General features: G+C 47.3%; 1 long non-coding RNA gene across 1 annotated transcript; it reads left to right on the top strand.

Annotated features, from left to right (window-relative positions):
* Positions 1-16354: 16354 nt before the first annotated feature.
* On the top strand, positions 16355-17233 carry LOC144130335 (uncharacterized). The gene is made up of 2 exons (XR_013314073.1): positions 16355-16628; positions 17069-17233. It is a non-coding gene; the product is annotated as an uncharacterized LOC144130335 (long non-coding RNA).
* Positions 17234-20853: the final 3620 nt, after the last annotated feature.

Here is a 20853-nt window from a genome sequence, read left to right as displayed (position 1 = left end):
GCTCTTTCTTCATGCCGCTCTCAAAAACAGCGGAGCTTTCAACGTTGTGCCGTGCTTGGCAGCAATTAATTACAGTGAATTACGCAGCGTTCGAGTCTTCCCCACTTTCGTATTGAACAATCCTGTTTCTTTAATGAGGCTCGCAAATATCTAGAAATAAGATGCGTGCAGCGTATTTATCTCCGTGTGGCGAGAAAGCAACCCCGGGGGCTCTCTTCCACCAAGTGGGCCTGTTTTTACTGGTTCGTCTCGTGTTTGGTCTTCCAAAATTAGCGAGGGGTTGACGCTCTCTGTTTAAGAGTGAAAGAAAGTAATAAATGATTACAAATGACTCACTGTATTGAAGCCTGTAGAAGTTTTAAAAGGAAAGTCACGGCTTATTGATTTATGCGTTTTTCAGCTCCTCGCTCTTGATGTGGCAGCCTTCGCATTTATTTTTGTTTAAATAATTTTGTAGCTTGCATTCTTCTGCGTCAAGTAACATTGTTGTGATCATCACATGTGTATTGAATCTATCTCACGTGATGAGCAGGTTCAGGAAAGAAGGAGAGCTAGAAAGAGAGAAAGACACAGAAAGAAAGAAGCACAAAGAAAGGAAGAACGAAGGAAAGGAGAAGAGAAATAAGGGGAACAAAAACATAGATAGAATGAAAGCAAAAAGAAAGGAAGAAGACAGAAAGCCAGAGAGGAAAGGAGAAAGAAAGGAAAAATGAAGAAAAAGAGACAAATAAAAGAAGAAAGAAAGCGAGAAGAAGAAAGAGAGAAATAAGGAAAGAAAGAGAGAAAGAAAGAAACAGAAAAGCTCGCTGTTGTAGCTGTGCTCGGCAGTACTGCATGCTTGGAAAGATGCAGCAAAGCATGTAGAGGGAAATGCAGCGTGCGAAATGTGCGCACGAAAGTTAAAAATCGAAGTTATTTTCTGCCACGTCCGCTATCAAGTGAGCTTCATCTGCGAGAAGAAGGTTTTTGAAACTACACTGCAAGGTTTCAGCAAGTTACCTGAGGCTATAGGAAGCGGCAAATCATACATAGGATGCTGAAATCTGCGTTGCTTCCAGCTCCGCTCGCAGAACACAAGTTCGTATTTATTTCGAAAAATTGGTAAGGAGCCGCTGATCTTTCCACGCAGTTATGTTTCATGCCGTAACTGAAAATTCCCTCAATTAGACCCGAATATTCCTGTTTTAAGCTCATGTTTCGCTGCACCAGCTTGCAAACGTCGTCAGTTTGGAAAAAAATGTGAGACGATTTTGTTTCCTAAAGTTTCCTGAAACTCCACAAAATTTCTCTTTTCGTCAACTTTTGTCCCTCAAATTCCCTGGAAGAAGGAAAAAATTCCCCATATGAAGCATCGTTGTTCTCACGGCAGTACCTTTTTTCTTGCGTCGCAGTTATGCGCTGTGTAGACGCCGGTGCAAAGATGCCACCTCTCTAAAACCGACCCTGCAATTCTGCATGGGCGAAAGCAATTTTGAATAGAAAACCATTGATGAACGCAATTTTTTCATATAATAGCGGCAGACCACCCGATGGCAGTCGTGTATATTTTTTTCTATTGACCTTTAATATTGCCGTAAAAAATATCTTACAAATTTTGAATTTTAAAAATTTTTGTCCAAAATTGCTGGAGATGAAGATAGAAAGACCATTTATTACCGCAAAGTACATGCAATGGCCTGCAATATAGGCCCAACTACAAGTATGGCGTTACGAAAAAAAATATTAGAAGTTGTTACCAGTTGAAGGCGTGTTGTTTACATGTTGCAAACAGGCGCATTAAGACCCTCCACATGGATGTAACCGGACGATGAGGAAGAGAACTGACAAGAATTTGAAATCAGGGATCACAGAGCTTTTCAGTAGTATGCGCGCTTGAAGGTCAAGACGTTCGCGAGTCCGAAAAGAAAAAAAAAAAGGAATGTGAAGATGCGGAGGATAAGGAGCCACTTTTATCAAATCTTTTAAACGTACTGAAGCCTCGGTGAAGCTATTGCAGGAGCAGTGATTCTTGCAATAGCTAGATGGTAGATAGAGATGTTTGCTTGGCAAGGTAACGGACACAGCCGTCCCCTTCTCGAGTGAATACGATTGCACAACATTTTCGATCCCTTCGTACACTAGCGAAGAGGTTGAGCTAAAAGATTAGCCTCGGCTCCTTCATTTGGACTATTTAACCCTCCTTTCATCAAAAAAGGAACTCCTCCGGGGCCGCACACGTGCTCTCATCCCTCCGTGTGCGGTAACACTCCCCCGCGGTCTCACCCGCGCAGAGGAGGTAGCGCTTAGGAGGATCCGGGTCGGGGTTGCCCTCACACCGGCCGTCACTCGGAAGTGGACTCAGTACCGAGATTTGTTTCCTCGGCCAGGGTGTCCGATATGTAAACACGAGGACATTGAGGCCGAAATTCATCACTTACTGTGGGACTGCCCAGCTCTCAAGCCTACAAGGGTCCGGCACCTGATGGTAGCAGGTCTTTCACCAAGCAACCCTTCTTCATACATTGCCTGGACGCAGGGACCGTACCATCGTTCTCTACTAGACTTCATCAAATCCGCTAACCTTTTTCCATTCATTTAATCTCTACTACATCATTCATCACACCTTCACCCATCATTGATGCCCTGGGGCAATAAATGCCGCTTAAAAAAAAGGGTGAGGTTGCACGGGTAGCTGTCATGGTTTTCGCTCTTTTTTGCACGTGAGCGCAATAACATGAACGTAACTATCATGTGACCCTTTGCGGATGTGTGGTGTAATTCTACTCCGCGCTCCTGTGTTCACTTTAGCAGTGCACGACCCTGTACATCTCAAGCTACTACATACGAGGATGACATAGCCTGAAAATATAGATAGACAGTGCACGCATCATTGGGCTTGGTAGCAGCCAGAAAGATGACGAAGATGGCGATGATGATGACGACTCCATTGCGGGTGAAGGCCTCAACTTGTGTACGCCGCAAAGAAGAGTGCACGATCACTAATAATACGTCTCTGGAGTAAATGTAGATACAGCGTTGCCTGAGGGCACCGTGTGACTAGCTACACTGTGTCACAAATCGGTTAGTGCGACATTTTTATGTCTTGCGCGCCGTACCTCAACGATTTTCGGCCGTTAGCTGAGAGACACTTCACATAAGGGAAACAAAATGCCGTCCTTGGTTGTGAATTGCATGACGACGGACTCGTCGACGCAAGAGTATTGCTAAAATTCGGCAAGAGTGAGCTCGAGATCTTTCCGTGTTGCGAATAGGAGAGAAAGAGATTTTATGGAAATTTCCTTGTTTATGCCACTACATCTTGGCCAATCCCCCCATGTGGGTATGTGCCATGTTTTAAGAGGAAAAAGAAGTTTAAGAAGAAGGAGAGCTGTAAGAATGGTCTAAGGCACAGTGCTCTAGCCGCTCACTCTACGTTTGAGGTTGGGAAAGGGGGAAACAATGGGCGGAGGTAATCATAGCGGAGCCGATGGAAATACAGAGAGAGAGAGACTGTATGCGACTACATTGCACGAACTGGTCATAGTGGGTCTGTTTATAGCGGAGACGGCTGATGTGCTTGAGATCAATGAATAATCTGCTTTAAGCGACATGGCCCAATTATAGAGGTAGTTGTCGCACGCTGGCGTTGTTCATAGATGGCGACTATACATAACCAGCTTACAGGATCTACTGCTGCGTTGCGATGATAAGTGTTAATAATCTGTAGAAGATACCCGAGTCTACAAATATGACGATGTTGCGTAAGTTCTTGCTGTGGCTTTAAAAAAGAACAAGAGATCAAGATACTATCGGTAAGGTACTGTAAAGGCAGGCATTAGGGAATCGGCTGAAATACACATGGCGCTACAAAGCATTTCGTTGCAAGCAGCGCAAGACATCGGAATTATTGCCAGTGGTTGAAAGCTTGCTGTAAAAGAGGTTTGGGCAAAAATCACCGGAACATTTGGTAGCTATATGCATTTGAGTTTTTTTTTCTGACGCATTTCAGAGCTTCTAAGAGCCTCTGATTGTCTTATTCAAATAGAAAGAAGCTGTCCAAGTTGAGTTCTCTGAACAAAACATGCATTGTGAAGAAAAATGTTTCAGAACAAACAGACGCGAGGAGACATATGACAGCACCTTGGATGAATCTGATGTGCGGCTGGTTACAAGAAGTGCAGTTCGTCTGTGCCGTAATAGCAGAGGCTGGCATGTGCTGTGCTGAACATATTTCGCTTTACTCAAATTATCTGCAGCTGCATCTACTATGGCACCACATAATGCTAAAAGTAGAAAGCGGGCAGCCGAGAGAGGTTTGACGACACCGCATTCTCCTTTGGCACGCAAACAATGCGGAGACATTGCGCTCGAGCACCGGTCCATACATGTGACGAGTTATGCGAAATTTCATTTTTTTTTCACGTCCCTTTGTCTCATGCCGCAAACGCTCTCCTACTTTGCGGCTTTGCTGCGCTACTGTCTCATCCGAGTCTCACTATTACTCTTCTGTTACTCAGGCGTGGTCTAGCCGACACCCTTGGGGTCATTTTCCCAGAAGCGGAAACTCAAAAACAATGCAAGCACCGCCGCAACACCGCATCTGATAGCAGCAGCTCCAGTAAAACATACTGGGTGGCATTAGACTGCTTACACAACAGTGCAGCGGGCGGCAGCTGTCGGCACCGCAGTTTCACAACAACATTCACGCGAGTTGCTGCACTGGCGGTGTATGACCGGAGGGTTTTAGCTCATAAAGGAAGACGCGCTGCACGACATTTTCAAGGCATTGTTTGCGCCTCACAGAAATGAATTGACAGGAAGCCGTGGACTGGAGTAGTGACTTGCTCCCACGCGAGACAAGAGCCTCGGACAATACGCGGCTCGGACTGCGGATCTTTGGGGTTGACAGCAGCTCGACAAAGGAGGGATGCGCAGACCACTGGGGAGGGAACACTTCTGCGCAGGTCATGGCAACCGACCAGGCGTTTCTTGTTACGACGCCGTACACACATGTCTAAGTGAAACCTAAGGGTTTGCAGAAAGCCGTCTGGTCGGGAATATTTATGATGGAAAGGTATCGAGCGCCGATCAATTGTTAAAACAAAAGATGTTTTGACGCCCTTTGCGAGGCCAAAACGTCTTCAGTTTTGCGATTGGTTGGCGCTCGATACGTTTCAGCCACGTGTCTAGGTGGTTGAAGATGTACACGGATTTTAATGCCTCTAAAGAAGACAGGGACGGAGAGAGCGAAAGAGAGAGAGAGAGAATTTGTGTGTGGAGTTAGTAGACAGGTTACAATCCGAAGAGTGATGGCTACGGCGGGTTGCTATAGGGCATACCCATTGCATGGGGAATACAAAGCGCAAGGACAGCACGCAGAAGAAGGGACCAGGTGCATGCGCTGTCCCGTCGTCCGTTCTTTCGTCTGCTGTCCTTTGGTGCGCTTCGTCTTCTGAAGCTATGCACCAATTCACTAAGGCAACGTGTTTTACTACTGTATCGGGCTTCGAAGGGATTTTTCCAACCTGTGGTTCTTTAGTGGAAGGCGAAATCTCAGTAAGCGATTATTTTTGCATTTCACACCGATTGAAACGCGGCTGCCGTTGCCGGGAATCGAACCCGCGGGCTCGTGACCAGCCGCACAATCCCATTCCTGCTAAGCCACCATGGCGGGTAGAACAGAGGAAGGAAAGCAGTTCTCGAAACGCGAAATTGGGCAGCGGGGATAAGTGGGAAGCCCGAGTATGCTAATATTTCTGCCTGAGGATAGGTTACCGCTTGGAATGAGGGGGAAACTATGCGAACGCTTATTCCACTGCACTTATTTTAGATTTTTTGAGAAAACAATTGCGTTTCATTCAGCGAGTGTGCTTGATATAGTTGTGTTTTGCAACTGTCACCATGCGTCCCCGTATTTTCCAATTTGAAACTGGATAGAAAACTGGACGAAAAGTGTGGCACGGAAGCCGGGTGGATTAACGGATCTTCTGCTCGACTCATCGCCGCCTCGACACCCGCTGCAAGCATAGCACAAAACGGTGTATTGAAAAGTAGAAAAGGCACGCGCAGTAGCCTGTTTCGTGGCTAACACGGCGGGAAGGATGATCTTGCTATGATAGACTTTTTAGTCAGTGAGTGTCCGAGCGTCAGTGTATGGCAGTGTGCGCCTGCAATGTGCAAATCTAATATTTTTGTTTATAGTTTAGATCTCAATGAATCTTCGATTTACTCTAACTTTATTGTGCAACTTTCTCCCGGTAAGTGGACAACGTAAAATGATGATGAAGAAGGTAAACAATGCGGAGCTCAGTCTAGACGGCACACACGGTTGGGCTCTTCTGCAGATTGAGTGGGTCGGAGATAGCTGCCGAAAGCTTATGGAAATATTTTTTTTTTCTTCGGATTTTAAGATATAAAAATATTAATTCCGCTTTAGTATTCCGGAGTTCGACGAAATTTCGGCTAGTCAGGTATCTTGATGGAAGCCAAGAAATGCAGTGACTGACGTAGTCAAAGACGATGGAACTGACGTTTCGGAGCCCATGCGGGTTTCCTGTTGGCAACTGAAACGGACATACAGTAGTTGCTTATTTACGCGACAACCTAATGTCTATTTCATCGGGAACATGGAATCCACATGGGCTCCGAAACGTCATTTCCATCTTCTTTGACTACGTCAGTGTCTGCATTTCTTGGCTTCCATGCTTTCACTTCCACGGCGATGTTTAGGCCCAGCCCCAGTTATACCAGTAATTATGCTCCAATGCGTCTGCTGTTACTGTCCCCTCCCCTCTGAAGATCTTGTGATCATCGACTGCATGAAGTGACGTCATTACACAGCAAGTTCACATGGCTCATTGATAAGCAATGGGTCACATTAATTGGTCGCATTACCATGACCCTCTTACACGACATGTTCTCTTCAATGTTCGACGACGAAACTCGTGTCCTATTACGTGAATCGTCCTTTCGTTTTATAAAAATAAAGAGATGCAGGGATGGAAAGAGAACATTATGAACGTGTCATGTCGTGGTCGTGGAACCCGGCAAGCAAGTAAAGCCGGAGTCCGGGTGACCTTGGGTGGTGTGCAGAAACTCTCCCAAGAATACAGGGCTTGTCGCTGGCCAGAATAAAACAAGTTTTATATTGTGCCACTTAAGTTGCTCTGCGCCTCGTCAAGGGCCACTCAAAAGAGAATTGAAATAAGGGAGTAATCACTCTGACATCCACCCAAGCGCAGCCATACGGCTACAAATAAAACTACACAGCTTTCACAGAAGATTCGTAGTTTCTTTGAAAGCTGCATAGCTTTCCTGCGTAGCTGTGTGGTTACCCTTGTGTGATACTAATGAGTAATTACTCCCATATTGCAGATCTACTCAACCTGGGGGTTTTATTAAACAATGGACCATCAAAAGGAAATCCGATGGCCAAGGAGTCGTCTGCGTTATTTGCTACCATGCTTAATATGTCTTTGATCAAAAAGGAAGCAGACACAGCCCTTGCATGCTTCACTATGCACTGACTAACAGAACCTTCTTTCTTTTCCAGCTTTCTCTCGCCTACAGCACAAACGCACCGTAAATCAGTGCACACGTAGTGTACACTGCACATGAACTCGATTCCGAGCCACCTAATGAAATAACGACGAACCACCCGGCCGACTTTTTCCCTTTGCTGCTCGATGCCAGCATCCACGAATGCTTAAACAAGAAAATAAAGCGAAATCGGAGAGAAACAACCGTAAGCGAAATTTGTACCCTCAGCGAAGGCGCGAGCAGGGCACCTTCAAAGCAAGCGCTTAGGTTTTCTGAATCAGCCAAAGCATTTTCAGTAGGACGGTTCTAGCAGTTAAAATTCAAAGGAGTCAGGAATGAAACATAAGGAAAAAAATAAAAACGGGAAGTAAGGAAAAGTAATATAAAGCGCAAAAGAAAAAGGAAAAGTATAGAACGGGCATGTTAAGCGCGGCATGCTGCTCGTTTCAAGGTTTGGTTACGCCTATGGAAGCCAGACAAGCACGCTGCAGCGATCACACGGCGCGGAAGCGAGCAATGAAATCCGGGGCCAATTTGCATGGCCAATCTTTCTCCGGCAACTCAATCGAAGCGGTGTCATTTGAAGTGGCCGTTCACCTGCCACGCCCCCTGCTCCTCCCGCACGCGTATTCTTTTCTCCGTCCGCAGACGGGAGCAGCCTTCCTTCTGCTGCTTGCTTCACTCTCTCCCGCCAAGCGGGGATCGGCTGCTCCAAAAACGCTTGACCGAATCTGCAAATTAAAGCTGCCGCGCCGCCTTATACCGTCTTCTCGCGAGAGAATGTTTGTCGCTTGTTTCCCCATTTCGCACAGCGCAGCCTCCTTCTTTCGTAATACATTCGCGCTCTCTTCTTCCTTTCTTTTTCTTCTTCCGTCCAACTTTTTTTTTTATTTTGAGCCAAGAACGGACAGGACGAGGCACTCTGTGCCGACTTTAATTACAAAGATTCCTCCTAATTGCGAAACGTTTGGAAGCAACGCCATCTTTCTCTTGCGTCGCTTAATACGTGGCGCCTTCTTTTATTTTTTTCTCTCACTTTTTTCTTAGTTTTTTCTGTCTATCTCTCGCTCTCTTGTGTGGCTTCTGTCCTTCGGCTTCCAGCTCCGCAGTCAGTGTGTCTTTCGGAAGCTAATTACAGCGACAGTTTTCTTGCGCAATTGCCGACACGGCCAGCTTGCAGGATTGTGTTATTTCGGTCGACATTTTTTTTTTAGCCGACTCGCCATATCCCAGCACTACCAAGCGGTAGAGAAAAGAATGCGTCGAAAAGAGTTGGCGAAAGTGACCCTGTGACAAAGTTCGTCTTGCGTCATACTTGCATGTTGGCAGATGGCTTGTATTACAAATCTTACCACTTTGTTGTTTTTCGTTTGTTGTAAGTCATCTTCAACGTATATTTTACTGAATTATTGACAAGCACCCGCAATAGCGCATGGTTCCACGACCGTAAGGCTAGTGAGCGGTTACAAAAAATACTCACTCAATAATAAGGACGGATCACGAAATAGCTGTAAATCACGAAATTCTGTCGCCTGTTCACATGTCTAATGAAATAATTTTTTGAACAAAGTAAAAATTGTTCTTTGTTTTGTTCTCGTTCCACATAAGGGCACCAATAAACTTTATTGATATCATGTCACAGGTGTGGTGACTTAAAGGCTGACCTGGTTGCCAGTTCTCTTGGCAAATAAAATATGCCAAGAGCAACATGCCAAGAGCAAACAAACAAACAAACAAACAAACAAACAATAAAACAAACAATAAAACAAACAAACAAAAAATGAGCGAACAAAAACAAACAGAATAATTCTTCTTGCTTTTGACATTGCCCTTTCCATATTTAGAGACATTGAGCAATGCACAGTCGTACTTCCGTAGACATATACTGGTCGGCTAGGTTCCAAGTGTCTATGCGCGGTGGCACAGGTGAGGGCGCGTGCTTGCGGGCCGCCATGCATTTGCAGCTAGTACCGACTTGGTCCTGTATACGTTTATGCTGGTACGTTTACGCATTGCTAAAACTCCAACAGACAGTGTCTGTGATGTCTGGGCGCGTAGCAGCAATAAGTAAATCCGGTCTCCAGCTGCGGTAGCAAAGGTAACGCTGACCAATGACGGAGGACCAAAAGAACGCATCGGACAATCATCAGGAAATGTGCCTTCATCAATGGGAAGGCTATCGGAAAGGGGTGAAGAGGCGATGGAGCATGTGACGTGCGCGCACACTCCCAGCCCCGTACCTCGACAAGCGCGGCGGAGCCATCCCCGCTCCACTTGCCAACGCAGCGTGCAAGAGTGGCTTGACGCCCCGCGCTCGTTCGTCGGCCCCTGCAGCGCAGGTTGACGCGCGCGCTTCCCGGCAGCAGCACCTCTTCTTCCGACCATTGTGCGTCAACAGAACTCGCTCCGCGCTAATCGCCGGCACCAGTCCCCGAAAGTTTGGCCGCCGCTCTGGAACCAAGAAGTTGCGTGCCACCGAATTCGCAGCTTTCTCCCTTTCTTTTTATTAAGTTTTGTTTTCGCCTACTCCAGTGTGTGTGCGTGCCCCCCGAGTCGCGTGTGAATGTGCGTGTGTGTGCGTGCGCGCCTTGGCACGCGCGCCTATCGTGCGGAGCTTAATTAAAAGCAGGCCGCCCTGGCGGGCTCCTCCGTCACAGAGTCCGTCCCCAGCGCTGGGCCCAGCTTGGACGTGGACCGAGTGCAGTGTTCGTAGTGCGACGGCGTTGCCCGTGTTTGCACCACTAGTTCACTCTCGAGCTCATCAACTAAGGGTGAGTGCGGTGAGTTCCCATACATCGCTGCTTGGGGCCCTTGTGCCTTAGGGCGAGACACGTCCAGTCTTGGCAAGCCTCGAGACGCTGTTTTATTTTTATTTTTATCAGCTTTGCGTCACCAAGACCTCCCCTCACTCTGGTCTTATTAGCTGTCTCCAGAGGCGCTGCGGGCTTTACGAAGTCTTGAGCCCGAAATGTTTGCGAGTCTCCCGAATAGTGCTCATTCCTTCTTTTTCCGTCCTTGACAGTTGACTAATCTTCGCTTGTGACCCGTGCCTCCTCACCCCCCCCCCCCCCCCATACGCACGCACACACACGCAATGCTTTCACCTTCAACATATAGCTCAAGCAACCGCGAGCAAGCGAAATGAATTTTTTTTTTGCACCTGCATCGTTACTTTCGACGGAGGAAATTGGATTTCGCGTTAGCTGCTCACAACACATCCACAAAAGAACGAGCTGAAGGTTTCAGCTAAAATACTTGTACCTGGTGACTTGAAATAACATAACCTGAGAGCAAATGCAGAAGTAAGCTCTTTTTTTTTACGTGGCCAGCAGTATACGAGTATGCTTATAGTGTTGAGCGCAAGGTATTGAAGACAAATTACCCAGTAATGTTCCACGGGATACCCACGCGAGGAGACGGTAATTTGGCACCGCAGGCTGCCAACGTCAGCAGCTGACCAAAGTCGTTTATAAAGCAGACACTTCCACTGCGAACTATGGGCGGAAAAATATAAGGTACGACGTTTCATAAAGATTTGTGCGCACAACTATGGTTTGTTTGGCGTAATGCTTCCCGTTCGTGACTCTTGCGTCCTGTAGCTTAATATCAGAGCAATCATCACGTTCAGCGCAGTGACGACCTAGTGGCTTGAGCATCTGCCTCACGTGCGGGAGGTGTGGGGTTCGATCCCCATTGTATCGCCATTGTACGCACTGGGAACACAATGGCTACAAGCCTTCCCCAGGCCCAGTGTTTGTCTTCTCAGGGATGAAATACTTGAAAAAGGACCTTCGACACCACCTTGTGAAGGCGAATAACTTGTTTCATTCCGCTCTTTGCCCAAACCTGCCTTCGCGCCATTGAAATTTATCATCATTATCGTCATAATCGATCATCAGGTTTGCATTATTACTGCAATGCCACGCGCTCGTGCTACTTTTGCACACGCCACTGAGTTTCGCTTCGTATCCAAACGCCAGCGACCTTGTGACAGGCGACGAACACTCAGCATGGCGAAGACTGGGAGGAATGGGGCCGGATAGGCAGCCGGAGAATGTCCTTCGATCCGCGCGGCGCATGTTATCCGGTGTTATTGTGTCCCGCGTGCAGTGATCGCAAGAGCAACTAGGTTCGTGCTGGTAGGTTTACCGTGCAGTAAATAAGGGCCTATGATGTTGTACTTACACTGTGCGACGCCTCCGAGGTCAAAAGCTCTAGAAGAGTAGGAGTATCGCGCTATTACGCGGGTCTATTACCCCGTTATGATCACGGGTGTGACCAAAGAAGCCAGTTTCATCGACCGGAACGATAATAGGAAAGTGCTACATGAGGTAGATGGTTGACGCTATATAGAGAAGCGTATTGCAATAATACTGCTGCTCTTTCGAAGTAATCTAGGAAGGAATCTTCCCACGCTCCCCAAAGAAAGCAACAATTCTTTGAAGAAAATAACAGCCTCAACATCGGCATCGCTAAGTTTTGCTTGCGGCCGCTTCAGTGTCTCCACCTCAAGATGTGTATAGTGGGTTCTAGTTATGCTCGTGTCTGGCGCCAGTGGTCTTGACGCTGCTCATGTGGCCTAGAACTTTGCCTGTCCTACCAGAAAGAAGCGGCTCAACTATGGTTGTCACTTTTTACTGGTGAAATACTGCGGCTATAGTCCCTAGTTTGTTGTTAATAAGAAACCTAAATCTTAGTAAGCACAAGAAAAGCACTCCCATAAGACAGTACGCACAGGCGAGAACAGGCTTATAGTGATGGTGATGACAATTGTGGAGGCAAGTATACCCTTTTTTTCGATCACGACGTGAGGATGTAGCCTAAATGAATGAGTGCCGTTAAATGCCTTTAAGTCAGAGTCATAGAGAAGGTTGTAGTGATTAATTCGCACAAAAAGCAATAACCGATCATGCAAGGTTCCTTTGTGCCGCAAGGATTCCTTCAAAATGATTGACTTGCAATTTAAAAAGTAATGTTACAAGACAACACAGGAAACTGAACTTAGCAACCGCGGTTACTTCATTGTACTGTTTATTTTTTGCCTTATTAAGTAAAAAAATCACGTGATTTTCTGCTTTGTTTAAAGTGTCTCTTATTCCTTAACCTGAGCTTAACTTAATGTAATTCGACATTCGGTGCCCAGATCAGCTGTCGCCTTTTATTCGGCTTGTAAGATGACAAATGATCACCATACGATGGTTTCTTCAGTATTGTTTCAGGAGGAATTTCTTGAAAAGTATAGCTCCCAGATCGCACATCGTGCATCAGTTAGCAGCCTTCTGATTTTTTCTATCACTCCATTTTCTCCCTCACCTTTATATCCCCTCATACCTTCCCCCCAGTGCAGGGTAGCAAACTGGTTTCATCTACCGGTTAACCTCCTCCTACCGGTTTACTTGCAGGACTGATGGTTTCAAAAAACCCTTCTTCCCACGAACCGTTCGAGAATGGAATAGCCTAGCCGCGTTGTCATCGAATGTCCAACACTCGAGTATTTTTTGAAGATGCTTTAGGATCATTTTTAGTAACAAACTTGGTTCTTCCTTGTCATTCCCTGTCAACGTGCATTTCATGTGGCACCCCTCCATCTCCCTCACCTTGACCGGACAGCGCATCCCGCGCGCCGAATTTTTGTCGCGTCCTGGTTATGCCGCTGACATCCAACACCTCTGCCGTCAATAAGCACATGCCACACAATCACACACTCCGCCGCGTAGTCTGAAGACATGCCGGCCTCACCGAGACACAGGCCAGAAGCCTTGCTCAAACGCTGGCCCTGAGCACATTTTTATACTACATCCCTTACTGAACCATTACAGACACTCAAGACAAACTAATTCGGGCCCTGAATACACTATATCAAAGCAACACTAGGACTCCCCCCTCAGACATCTATGGGCACCCTGCCAACAAGCCTTTTCTACCCTTCAAGCCATCCTTAGCCTAGACCGGGAGAGACAAATCATTCGCCTGTCCAGCTCACCACTTGGGCGGTGGATACTCTCTCTCTCTCTCTCTTTCTCTCTCTCTCTCTCACACACACACACACACACACACACACACACACACACACACACACACACACACACACACACACACACACACACACACACACACACACACACACACACACACACACACACACACACACACACACACACACACACACACACACACACACACACACACACACACACACACACACATTATATATATATATATATATATATATATATATATATATATATATATATATATATATATATATATATATATATATATATATATATATATATATATAGTTTGCACATCTGCCCATCGGACTGTGAACAAACTGATCACCACCATGGCAGGCGGCAGTTCAATCAATGATTGGTTGCGAGAAATGTGCAACCTGAGTTTCACACGCCTCACTGATAGCAGCACTTGCCATAGCAAGGCAGCGACGCATCGCTTAGCCGCTGCCCCATTGCGCCAGTAGTGGTGTGAGGACTCTTAGAGATTTATGAATATAAAGCAGGGAATGGCCAATTCCGCCTAAATAAGAATTAACTCATTTTCGCTATCCGGACAAGTTCTATCCGGGAAGTTCAATCCGAATACCGGAACCGAAGTGAAAACCGTATTGCTAGACACATATTCCGTATTTGGCCCAAGCACGCAAATCAACCGTCATTTTTTTTATTTTGTAGAAGACACAGAGGCGTCCCTTTAACCAAGTCGAAAGAATATTCCTCAGTGGTAGAGGGGTAGCGTTGCCTGTTCATAGGTTTGAATGGGTCAGCAAATAGGATTATGGCACATTTGGTTTGGCTTTATAGGATGGACGACCCGAAGCGGCTCAGTCTATGAGGGACGCCGTAGTGGAGGGCTCGGGATAATTTCGACCGCCTGGGATTCTTAACGAGCACTAACAACGCACAGTACACGGACCTTTCACATTTTTCCTCCATCGAAGTGCTACCGTAGCGGGCGGGTCCGAACTCACGACTTGCATGCACTGTGTGATGTAAGTGCATGGTAATTAACCACGGGTAATCGAAGTTATACGGAGCCCTCCACTAAGGAGTCTCTCAAAGGCTGATTCGCTTTGGAAGCTCCATCCTATCATGTTATACCCCTGTCACACGGGCACTTTCGATCCTCACTGAGCTCGATCTGCGTCGAGATTTTCGAGCACGCTCGAAACATCCGGCGCTACACGGGCATTTTCAATGCTCATTGAGAAGTTTCCCCCGTGTGTGTTAGGTGGCACCAAATGTTCCGCCGACAGCCATAACATGGCGATGTCCGGCAACACTGTGCAGTCGGGGGCAGTGGCAGCCAAATCCGTAGCCAAATCGGTACATTGCGTATCTGCGCTAGGTTTTTGTGGCGCACCTCTGCTGCTGTGCGATGCAACCCGAGGGTCCGCAACGCCTCCGCGATTTCTGCATAGACTGCAGCGTTTCTCTTCTGGCGCCGCAAATTATTTAGGCGGTCCTGCCAGCAGTCGATGAGAGCGGCTGTCTCGCGCTCGCTCCAATTTCCGCGCCGACGAGCAGGAGGGCGCCATCTTTGTTTACAGTGACGGCGAAGCTTGGAGCGTGGTGTAGAGATTATTTTCAAATGTTTGCATATAAGCAGGCATAGTACCTGAAAAGTGTTCTGTATTACATTTTAATCAATTACAACAACAACAATTGTGCTTTGGTTTTGTTAACTTGTGTTTATTTTTATAGCTTCATGAGAGCGAGAGTGTTCTCGATTGTGCTTGGAACCTCAAGCACTCTTGAGGAATCGGCATCGAGTCAAGCAGGATCGAGCTCGATTGCGCTTGAAAGTGGCCGTGTGACAACCGTCGATCTGCATTGAGTTCAATGAGCATTGACTCAATGAGGATCGAAAGTGCCCGTGTGACAGGGGTATTAAACGAAATGTGCCATAATCCTATTTGTCGACCTATTCAAACCTGTGCACATTTTTCAATAGGGGGGCAGTGGTACGAGCCCGACTTCACTATTTCTCATTTCAGCGCAGTGACTCAATTTTTTTTCAGATGAATTACGTAATGGGGTGGAGCGACGTCGTGTCTCTGCTGATTAATGACACATTGCGTAGTGACGTCATGAGTGTTGTACTATGTGATCGTTGTGGTGTGTTTGAATTACTCCTGCGAGGTCGTGTGGTCTCAACGTCACGATTCTCTCAAGCAGTCCCGATTTTCTAGACACGTCAACGCCAACAACTGCGGTGGTTTCTCCACTGAACGGCACCGTTCATGCTATCGCCTGAAAAGTTGGAAAATTGGTTTTTGGAGGGAAAGGAAATGGCGCAGTATCTGTCTCACATATCGTTGGACACCTGAACCGCGCCTTAAGGGAAGGTATAAAGGTAGGGAGTGAAAGAACAAAGGAAGAAAGAGGTGCCGTAGTGGAGGGCTCCGGAATAATTTCGACCACCTGGGAATCTTTAACGTGCACTGACATCGCACAGCATACGGGCGCCTTTGCATTTCGCCTCCATCGAAACGCGGCCACCACGGCCGGGTTCGAACCCGGGAACTCCGGATCGGTAGCCGAGCGCCCTAACCACTGAGCCACAGCGGCGGGTCTACCACTTTATAATATTACAAAATACGGCCTCTAATTGCTTATGATTTGTAAGAAAAGGCAATGTGATCCTCTACAAAACTAATGGAATTCGGGACTTTTGTGACTGCGTTTGCGCTATTTCGTAGCTAGAGAACGCGCCCAGCTTAGCTTACTCTTATTTGGTTATTTCCACTTAGTGGACACTTCTAGTAATAGAACATCTCTTCCGTCGTAATGAAGCATCTCTTTGCAGTCGTACGTGGTATCTGTTACCGTGCCCACGTGACCTGGGACTGAGCCTTTGGTAGCCATGGACTCTCTGGCGGTGAAACGGGGGCCCACACGTGCCCCGTGCCCGGCGTTTCTGACGCTGCTGCTGCTGTTGTCGCTGACGCTGGCGCCAGAGGGCGGCTCGGCCGCGTTGTTCCTCAACAGCGCCCGCCAGTGGTGCTCCGTGTGCCCGCCGACGGGCCAACCGCTCAGCAACCGCTACGTCATGTCGGCCTTCTGCTGCGGCCTCTTCAACACCTGCTGCCCGTGAGTGCTCCTGACTCCTAATTGCTGTACGGGCGGACAGGTGAAGCGCGCCGCTCCCCTCAAACGCCTGTGGTGTACTCGTACGCATCCAGTGTTAACAGAACACTCCTTTGGTATTAAACTAATCGAGCTCTCCTTTAGTATTCTTCTATTCATTAGAACAGGACACTCCTGTAGTAGGTTGGTGATATTCCGAAGCGGTAACCTTTTTTCACATCTTTCCTGCAGAATAATTGCCTTTCTTTACCAGAGGGTGACCGCTGATGTGTAATTAGCTGCTTTTTAGGTGTTGCAACAAAAAATTACGCTGAGTTTCATTTATTATGTTATCGAATTCTTTCTGCTGTCATTATCAGAGTTGTTGACTTCATGCATGAGCACGCTCTTGCAAACGTGTTTGTGAGTTATAAACTAAGGTCATATTTTTTTTTCTTTTTCAGTCAAGGCACCGGACTGAACCCGTATCGACGGTGGCAATGGAATTAGAGTAGCTATGAAGCCTGCGTCGCGGCTTTTATTTAACGACCGTGTTTTTCTGAAATACGTGAAATTTGTTGAGATCAGAACGAAATAGACTGATGCATCTCTTCACATGCAACACACTTCTCCCTGATTCAATCTCTCTACTACCTCAGTTCAGTGTCGTGGAGCGGGAATTGACAAAGGTTGCAGCTGGTGGAAAGGGGAAACTTCTCGCGTACAAATCGCTCGTTCAGTGAAAACAGAGCACGCATCCACCATATGGCACCTCATGAACGATCTCTAAGCAATCTAAAATCGCGCTGCGAGATTCATCCAATTTTACGCATATGACGTCAGTGTTTCAGCTTTACAAACTAAAGCTCGATTATAGAGCTTTTGTCTTCGTCGCCGCAAAACCACCGTTTCCTGGCACCAAACTTATTTAGCTCATCACTTAATAGTGGACCTCATACTATGAAAACATAATACACATTCACAGCACCCATCACTTCAAGTGTTTCGCACACGTGCCCTAACTATTACTTTTCAAACCTCCTCCTTTCCACATGCCGGTACAGAATGAAACGCTCTTCCGCAGCATACTGTCGCCATCAGCTGCGCGCCATCGTTCTCCTAAAGTTTAACTAGCTTCATTTGCAACCAAAACACATGCGGCGCTGATATTTTTCCTTTTCTTCTGATTCTACTTCTTGCGCTTCCACTCCCCGCGTAGGAAGTTTATGATAATGAAATGGAAATCAAATTGGCTCCATTGAATTCGATGCGTCGAGAAAGACGAAGTGACCCGACGAGAACATGCTTACTAAGAAGAAGAAGAAGAAGAAGAGGAAGAAGACGACGAAGAAGAAGAAGGAGAAGAAGAAGAAGAAGAAAGTAGAAGAAGAAGACGAAGAAGGAAAATAAGAAGAAGAACACACGGTCGTTTACCGTAGGAGCATGCGAAGAGCATTGCATGCTGATGTTTAAGTGCCTCAGGCTTGCTCATTCGCCTTAATGGTGCGTTTTCAAAGCCACGTCACTCCTTCTGCGCTGTACAATAGCCGACATTTCTATGCTACTTCTAACGCGATAGTGTTAAGGAGCTCGTGCTGCAGAAATTCCGGCGTCGTCGTTGGCGTCGTTGAGCGTGGGCGAAAAATCCACAAAGAATCCGCAGGAAAGCAACCTAAGAAGCAGGTGGGTCACCTAGGCGACGCAACCTTTAGGCGTCATTACAACCTGCCCACCGGATTGTGGGCAAACTGCATACCGTGGTAGGTTGAAGCTAAATTAATGATTGGTCGCGATAGGTTCCTCAGGAAGAGCAGCCTGAGTCTCACAAGCCCCGCCGGTGGTTGTAGCACCTGCCATCGTAGGGCAGTGGCGCATCGCTTAACCGCTGCACCACTGCGCCAGGACTCCCATGGATCTATGAATGTTAGGTAGAGAACGACAAGTTCTGCGTATACGGGCATTAACGCGTTAAGTCTATGGTGCGATACCCTTTACAGGGCCACTGAAGATGTTTAAGAATTCGACGAGTGTAAAGCGGCTGTATATGTGAGACTTGCAGGTAAAACAGGTGAAACGTTTTCATGTTAGCATTTGAAACGGGGACGTAATCACCGAATAAACCCACGTCGGCGTTCAGGCTTCTCTGCTGTGCATTGCGACGGGCAGAGGCCGCAATGATGACGTCACGCGGCGGCGATACGTTTCCAGCAAAGAAACGGTCGTTTGAAGGAAAAAAAAAAAAACCAATGCCACTGAAGATAAAGCGCACGAAACATTGTTTAGTGGCATCGGACGACGCACGGCAGCACATGGGCGAAGGCAGCGGAGATCTGAAATTTCAACAACAATGACGTCACTGCATGTTTTTCTGCACTCCTCCAACGCAGTGAGGAGAAGCTTGAACATAGTCCCAGTTTTGTAGCGAAAGCTACATTGGCCGTGCTCGCGTTCCCACCGTCGTGGTCGCAGCGATTCACGTGACCAACCACGTGACTGGTCACGCGACCAACCGCGTGGCTAACCACGTGACAACAACTAGCCAGAAAACTAGACTAACCTGGACTTGCAATCAAGATTAACCAAGGCTAACCAAGCTACGCCTTAGCTTTCGCTACGTATATCCTGGAATAGCCGAGCTAAGCCTCTGCCAGCTTTGTTAATTGGCGATTATGTAACCATTTTAAATGCTAGCGCAAAGCTAGTCGGCATGCTTTACCTAAAAGCTTTACACATCCAAATTCTTGAATAACCTCGAATTCTTAAAAAAAATGATGATGGCCTAGCCCTGTTAGGCCAGGATATACGTAGCGTAAGCGCGGCGACATCTGGTTTGGAAGAGTTAATATATGAAAGGCGCGCATTCACTACCTGCGCCCTTATTCACAGCTAAATCTTGAGCCGTCGTGGCGGAGTGGTAGCGTCTCCGCCTCAAACGCCAAAGGCCCTGGTGCGGTTCCCAGCCTCGACACAGGATTGTTTTTATTCATTGAATGTGCGGAGGTTGGCCACGTGGTCGGTCACGTGATGCGGAGCAGCTGCCGGCGCCGCGGCGCCATGACTGGTCACGTGGTTCGTCACGCGGTTGGTCACGTGGTGCGGTTTCCAGAGGATGTGCAGACCGGCGCGGCGGCTCCGGCGTGCCAGCTGTGCGCCGTGTGACGTCACTGCTCCTCGCGCATGCGCAGCACGGCTCTCCAGGAGCCACGCGAAACTGCTCAACCTCGGCCAGTGTAGCTTACGCCACAATCTTTTCCGCTTCCCATTATGTGTACCCTCCAATTTTGTTTTTTCGCTAAGAAAGCGGAGTAGCACGAATGTGAAGAACAACCGGAAGAAAAATAAAAAGCCCAGATTACGCAAATCTAAGATATTGTACATATGCGCGTACGAGTGTAAGACAAATGTTCTAAAGCGTTAGCTCTTATTACCTCGATCTTCAATTTCGCACCGTCGTCGTCGGCGTCCAGACGCCACCTGCCCCTGCCACTTGTCACCTGCCTGGGTTGGCATGTGACCCACCATACCCTAATCCTTCCAAGGTAACTACCCTCCGGGTGGTTTCTGTGGAAATCACCCACCGGTAGCGCATTTCTCCGCTCACCTCATACCCTCCTTCTTCCACGGTAACCATCCCCCTAATGGTTCCCATGGCAACGCGCCCACTGGTTAGCCCACTACTACTACTACTAGTACTACTACCACTACTACTACTACTACTACTACTACTACTACTACTACTTCTACTACTACTACTACTACTACTTATACTACTACTATTGTTAGTAATAAGACGCACAGCCCAGGAACCATTCGCGCTTCTGGGCGCAGTGACGCCGACTTCCACAGGACGGTGGTTACTTGGCCAGTTTGTCCGCAATCTGATGGTTCGACCTCTAGTTTTCGGTGCCACCTCTGCCACTGAAGACTATCCAGACCAACCACCTTTTCATTCAAAACCATCAAAAACGTTAAAATAATGTGAGTGTACTAAAGAAGGAGCGCACGCAGGCGCGCTGCCTTAAAATAAATGCATTAAGATGTTTGTTCGTTTGTCATCTCGTTGAGACAAACATACGGTATTTCTTATTAGGAGCACGTTCTGGATGACGGACGTGTCTAAGCTGCTCCTCGTTGCTCTGAGCGTCTTCTTTCCGAACGACAGCCAAGGACGCCGCTACATGGAGATGTCGCCCTTCAGGTAGGTAAGGGAGATTGGAGCGCTCCTCAAAAGTTGCAAGGAAACCGCGCA

Source organism: Amblyomma americanum, chromosome 4 (genome assembly GCF_052857255.1).
Source record: "Amblyomma americanum isolate KBUSLIRL-KWMA chromosome 4, ASM5285725v1, whole genome shotgun sequence".
Lineage (NCBI taxonomy): Eukaryota > Metazoa > Arthropoda > Arachnida > Ixodida > Ixodidae > Amblyomma > Amblyomma americanum.
Note: the sequence above shows the minus strand (reverse complement) of the source record. Positions and strands in the feature narration are given on the sequence as shown.